The sequence below is a fragment of the Myotis davidii genome, unplaced genomic scaffold, assembly GCF_000327345.1.
Source record: "Myotis davidii unplaced genomic scaffold, ASM32734v1 scaffold571, whole genome shotgun sequence".
Taxonomy (NCBI): Eukaryota; Metazoa; Chordata; class Mammalia; order Chiroptera; family Vespertilionidae; genus Myotis; species Myotis davidii.
This window is the reverse complement of record NW_006283136.1, coordinates 657093-664087: the sequence shown is the minus strand read 5'-3', so window position 1 is coordinate 664087 and position 6995 is coordinate 657093. Positions and strand designations below refer to the sequence as shown.

General features: G+C 44.1%; 1 pseudogene; it reads left to right on the top strand.

Annotated features, from left to right (window-relative positions):
- The first annotated feature begins 5306 nt into the window (after window positions 1-5306).
- On the top strand, window positions 5307-5954 carry LOC102760487 (annotated as a pseudogene).
- The last annotated feature ends 1041 nt before the right edge of the window (window positions 5955-6995 follow it).

Here is a 6995-nt window from a genome sequence, read left to right as displayed (position 1 = left end):
GTACAGACCCAATAATGAGGGACTGAGAATCAAGTTGTGTTCTGGGCCCCTTTAGCCTACATCTACCATGGCTTGTTAGATATAAAAAAAAATGTTAAGATCTGAATGTTGAAAACATTATATACTTCAACTTCAACTCAGCCAATATTTAGTGAGCACCTACTACATTGCTGATCTCTGTGCCAGGTCTTGGAGTTACAAAATGAACATTAGCTAGCAGTTACTGAATTTCAGTTAAGAAGGCTGGGCATCAGAATCATCTGTGGGCCTTCTGCCCAGGCCTCACCTATGGAAATCTGACTTAGTAAATAGGGCCCACGAACCTATATTAAAACAAACCAACCAAAAAACACACAAATACTCTACATGGGATTCTGTTATACAGCCATGATGAAAACTATCAACAAGTCAGGCATTATTAGGCACTTTTATGTATATCTTATTTAATTGTTACAACCACCCTTATATACAAGTATCATTATCTGAGCTCATAATCTGGTAGGGAAATAGATACATGTGCACAAGTAATCATGAGAATCTGAATAGGAAAATATTACTTTGGGAGAAAAATAAAATCCATTTATTTGCCATTTATCAGACACTTAGTAAAAATGACAGGCACTGTGCTAGGTTCTAGAGCTACAAAGATGAAAAGAACATAATGTGACCACTCAAAAGCTCCAGGTCTGAGGAGACTATGGCCGTAAAAATCTCAAATTATAATACTGAACTGAGCTCTGTTCCAATAGACTTATGTAGGAAGGGTGACCGAACAACCAGAGCACAAAGGAGAAGTCATGTCACTGTGAAAGGCAAAAACCCGAAGAGGTTCCATTTAAGCCAAGTTTAAATAATGAATGGGAGCTCACCAGGCACACAAAGGAAGGAGGCCCATTCAGGCAGAGGAAACATCAGGTACCAAGGTGGGTCTGAGAAAGAAGCACGCTGAAGTAGCTGAGAGAATTCCTTCATGGGTGGATGAACCCATTTGGAGCAGAGAGACAGGCAGCAAAGAAAGTAGGAAGGGTTGGCAATGATGAAATCAAAGAATTTGGAGTTTGTCCTACAGATCTGTGGTTTTCAAATTATACTCAGTGGAGCTGTGAGTATTCCTTGGAGTCCACTGGTGAGTCACCTGGTAATGGGGAGTGGGGCCAGGTGGCCAGGCACTGGTCTCCCTGCCCTGTTTCAACCACACCAGTTCCGATTTTGTCCATTTGATGGTGGGCATTGATGATAGGCTTTTTTCTTTTAAACAAAGGGTTCCAAGGTTAAGTAAAGTTTAAAAAACATAGCTTTAGGTGACATTAAACATTTGAAGAATTTTAAGCAGGAGAGTGCTGCGAATTTTCAAGGTGAAAATAGTTGCCAACAGCGTCCAGTGCTAAAGAGATGTCAGGAAAAACAAGTCCTTAAATGTGTCCTTTGGGTTGCCAATTGGAAAGTGACCTTATTGAAAACAGTTGATGGGGCTGGTTAGGGAGGGGAGAATAGAATGCAGTGGACAGTGAAATGAATAAGAGGAGGAAATGTGGAGACTATGCTCTGAAGAGTCTGAGATAGAAAGCAATGGAGGGAGATGGATTTAGAAATAGCCAAAGGGGAATTTATCCAGCTCCTATGTTCTCCTTTCTTGCTAACTGATCCCTCATCCACATGGCCACGAGAGCAGGCTTCTGGAAGCTATGTCTGTAGATGGCTGATCCCTTGGCTACAGTTGCTTGGCTCTGCAGGAGTACGTCATTCAAGTTGGGCCAATGCTTCCCCCAAGACAGTTAGTATTTGGGTCAAGAGTGAAACCCTTTCCCTCCTGTTGGTTGGTTACTTTTGGGAGCTGAGCCTGGAGAGGGAGAGGAAATGAGCTTCATGTGTGCAGAAGAACAAAGCAGATGTGTGGAAAGGACAGGCGAGAGCATCCAGGCTTCAGGGGTGCTATTTCTAAAGCCTTCTCAAGGTACATGGATAGTCCGCCATTGGTTCTGAGTGAAACCATCCTATCTTATCATCAACCTACTCCCCTCTACTTCCCCCCTATTTTGCCTTACTCAAATAGTTTCTCTTATCCTTTTTGCTGTTATTTCTTTCTCTTTTCTTCAAAGAGAACAGAAAGGTCAGTTGAGATACAAGTTGAGGATGCAGAGTGGATAACTGATAGAGCCATTCTCAGAGAAAGGAAGGTGAAGTCCAGAGAACAAGGGTGAAATGAATTTTCCTCTGAGATGGGTGGGTAAGGAAGAATATTAATGAGTATGCGAGTTGGGACTAGGAAGAGTGTTCCTCCTACTGACTCCTATTTTCTTAGTGAAGAGTCAAAATTATCTACAAATCATGAGAGGGCAGGGGCACAGACTGTGTAGCAAATAGCTATTGTTCTAGTGCACTAGAGATCTGGCCACAGATAAATAATACAAAGACAGTTGAAAATCCTAAGTATGTAGTACCCAGGTCTTGTATCACTGAATGCAGTGATACATAGTCTCAGCCATAAAAACCTTCAACTCTTGCCTATCCAGCCCCCTTTAAAATATAGATCAGATCACATCACACTCCCCTGCTGAAAATTTTCCAATAACTCCAACTGCTTTAAGATATAAACTGTCTCTGGTATTGCTCATCGACTAGGAGTGGGGAACATCTGGGTTGACCCAGTTCTGGATATGTGACATTGCCAGGGAATGACCTAGGGAGGGGTATGGAGGCATTGTAAAGAGTGTTGTTGAAGTGGCGGAGGAAGGCAAGACAGGCAGATACCAACAAGCCTGGGAGGTAGAGTCCTGGGGGTTTGGAGATGTGAAGTGAATGTGTGGGGGTGAGACAGCGGGAAACATTCAAGGTGGAGCTTGTGCATGCATGTTCTGGGTGAGACAAGGTTTAGGGCAGGAACATTTAAGGACTTCCCAAAGTGACATACTTTGAGACACAGAGATACTAGTAAATGTTTTCTTTATTTGAATGGTACCACCTTCCACCTCTCACCAATCACCCAAACCTGAAACATGGAGTTACCATAAAGTTTAGTCTTTTTTCCTTTTCTGTCATCACATTCAGTTGGCCATCAGATTTTTTTCTGTTGTATTTCTAAACTATCTCTTGATCAAAATTGCCTTGGTTGAGAACTTCAAAATTGCTTAGAGCGTTTAATCTCAGTCCAGACAGCCCCACCCCTTTGCCCCACGCTGCTTCAAATTAGAGCATGGCACTTCCAGGCTTAAATCATTCTCATGTTTTCCCATTGCCTTAAGATACAAATTCCTTAGGCGAGGTCCTTTCCATCTGGTCACTGTTTACCTCTTTAGTCATATAGTTCACTGTGATTAAAGGTCCTTGGAAAGAGCTTCCTCACCTTCTGTTGGATCTTACTTTTTCAAGATTCCTCGTATTTCCAGAGACATGAGAACCCCATTTCTTTCCCCGAAGTATGACAGCTCCCTGTGCACACTCCTGACTCGGAATTTATCATGTGTTTCCTCCTTTGGTTTGAAAGCTCTAGATAGGAAATACCATTTATTTCACTTATAAACCTTGGAACCTACTTTCGGGTCTGGCCAGAGTATATGCTCAGTGGATGTTATTGAGTAAAGAACAAGTGAAGGTGGAAATCACCTTAACTAATGGTAGGAGTTGGGGTGGAGGACTGAGTCAGAGGCCAAAGTCCTGGATGTATGTGAAAGTTTAATAGCTGTGTTTTATGGGGTCCAGCCATCGACATCCTCTCTTAGGGAAACTGCCTTGTCTACTAGTCAGCTGTCCTACAGCCCCCGTCCTTACCCCCATTCCTGTGCAAATGATCAATTCCAGTGACTTGTCATGAAAAAAATAGTGAGCTGGGTTAATCAGATTTTTTCTCCTGGGATCTGGGGATTGGGAGACAGATTAAAAGTGATAAGCTACAGGAGCATAGGTTAAAAGGATACATCAAGAAATAGATAGCAAAAGTCACACAGTGACTCTGAAACTTGTTTTTATGACCTGTGACATTTTGGGATTCTCACCCTACTCCACTTTTAATATTTCTTCTTTTTTTTAAAATCCTCACCAGAGGATATGTTTTTATTGATTTTAGATAGGGAGAGTGATAATGAAAGAAAGAGAGAGACATCAATTGGTTGCCTCCTATATACACCCCTACTGGGGATTGAACATGAAACCTGGGCATGTGCCCTGACCGAATCAAACCCGCAACGTTTTGGTGTACGGGATGATGCTCCAACCACCTGAGCCACCCAGCCAGGACAATATTTCTTAATTTAGGACATTATATTACCATTGACACCCTATAATGCTTGCTTTACCATGGGGCAGTGAAAAAAATTGTGAAATTGCTATCATTAAATGGGTATATGTAAATTTAGCCATCCACAGAAAAATGTTTATTTGATAATCAGCTTAGTTATTTGCACTGATGGTGTCATGCAGTTGAATTTTATTTTATTTTTTCTTTATTGATTAAGGTATTACATGTGTCCTTACCCCCCCAACTCCCCCCCCCACCCCCCAGCTCGTGTCCTCACTCCCCTAGTATCTGTGTCCATTGGTTATGCTTATATGCATGCATACAAGTCCTTTGGTTGATCTCTCCCCCTTCCCCCCACCCTCTCCTGCCTTCCCTACGAGGTTTGATGGCCTGATTGATGCTTCTCTGTCTCTGGATCTGTTTTTGTTCATCAGTTTATGTTGTTCATTATATTCCACAAATGAGTGAGATCATGTGATATTTATCTTTTGCTAACTGACTTACTTGCAGTTGAATTTTAATTTGAGTCTCAAAGTGTCACTATAGGCATCTTCCAAAAGGTTACTCTGTGTTGAAGCATTGAAACAATAAGTTATTGTATATACAGATTATGCATCAGGAATGCAATTAAATGTAGAAATGGCCAACTCTATTTCTAAATTTGACATAGAAGTTACAAATCTAGAAGAGGTTGGCTTGATTGAAGTGTCTGAGGACACAGACACAACCTTTAACTGTCAATAGTTTCTAGTTATCAAGAGAAGCTGTGTGGATTCCAGGAATATACAATTCAATTAAAAAAAGAGAAAACAAGCTTATAACCCAAGAAGGCACATTTATAAAGCTTGTATATTCTTTGAAATGTCTCAAAATTATACTGTTAATTCCTAAAAGTACTCAAGAGAACAAGATATAACCATAGGTTATGAAAAGCAACAAACCATCATGCTATAAAGTTAGCCAGATGGTCAAAGGGCTGTATAAGACTTCAGGCAGAAGTGAGAGGCTTAAACATAATCACCGATTATATATAGCACAGAAGAAAAAAGTGGTACAGTCCTTTCCTTTCGCCATGAGTATGCTCGCGCTTCGGGAGAGGCTTGCCTCCAGTGTCCTCCGTTGCGGCAAAAAGAAGGTCCGGTTGGACCTCAGTGAGACCCATGAAATCGCCAATGTCAACTCCCGCCAGCAGATTCGGAAGCTGACCAAAGATGGGCTGATCATCCGGAAGCCTGTGACTGTCCACCTGGCCCGCAGGAAGGGCAGGCATATGGGCATAGGTAAGCGAAGGGCACTGCCAATGCTCGAATGCCTGAGAAAGGAACCCTGGGTGAGGAGGATGAGAATTCTTCCCCGGCTGCTCGGAAGATACCGTGAATCTAAGAAGAGTGATCGCCGCCTGTACCACAGCCTGTACCTGAAAGTGAAGGGTAACATTCAAAAACTAGCGGATTCTCGTGGACACAGCCGCAGGCTGAAGGCAGACCAGGCTCAGAAGCAGCTTCTGGCTGACCAGGCGGAGGCCCGCAGGTCTGAGACTGAGGAAGCCCGCAGGCGACGTGAAGAGCGGCTCTGGGCCAAGAAGGAGGAGATCATCAGGACTGTCCAAGGAGGAAGAGACCAAGAAACAAAGCTCCCCCTCTCGTCCCTGTACACAGTGGCCTTGGCAATTGCATGGTTCAGTCATTTAATAAAAGTAGCCTTCACCTAAAAAAAAAAAGAAGCGGTACAATTATGGTCATAGTCAGCATTTATTGAACGATTGCCATGTGGCATTATGTTAAGTATCTTTAGAGGTCTTACTGTCTCAACCTCCGGACAATTCTGTTGGATCAGGGGTGTTTATCTTCATTTTAGTGAGAAAGCTGGGAGCCACTGTGCTGTTAGAACACCCTCCGTGTGCATTGTTATGGCTACGCCTATACTTTTTGGGTTGGGTGTAAAAAGTATACATTTAAATATAACGTATCTATGGTGCAAGTGTTGCAAGTTGGAGTAAGGAAGCCTTATTTTCAGGACCCTATCATCTTAGAGCTGGAGAAGGCTACCGGGAGAAAGGTGTTGGTCAGGAGGCATGTCCCCGGTGGTTCTGAGAACGGCTCCTCCACCCTGAACGCCCTTGCACTCATACCTGTCTAAAGCCCTCAGATCTTCGATGCCCACTCTAAATGCCAGCTCCTCCAGAAAGCAGTCTCTGGTTACATAAAAAGATATATACATGGGAGATGTTTCTAAATGATTAAACAATGAAGCCAAGAATTGAAAGACGGATTTTTACAATTAACTTTGATCCTCGCTCCTTTCCTGGCCTCGGTTTCTTTAAACTGAAAGGAATCGGTGGCTTAGCCTGTATCTTTCTTTTAGAATTTCTTCTAACCTCTTCAGATCTCTGCCAAAGCTGCCTTAAACAGCAACTCTCCTCGCTGAGACCTGCAGGAGGCGGCTCCTCCGCGTTGGCAGCTCGGCAGGGCGGGGCTGGAGGAGCCCGAGAAGAGGCGGGGGCTCCGAGGGAAGCGCGGCGCGCACTCACGTGACTTCCTTCCCAAGGAGCCTCAGCTGTCGGCCTCCCAGCAACCGGTGCGTCCGCCTAACGACGCCTGCGCATCCCGGTTGGCCCTCGGGAACGCGTGTAGCCAGACAGCACCCACGGTCGCTCTGCTCATTGGCTGGGGCTACCGTCGCTCTGGTGCGTTGCCTGAGCGCCCGCGGGCGGCACTGCCGGAAGCCCCTCCCATTGGCCGCTGGGTTTGTGGCTGGCTGG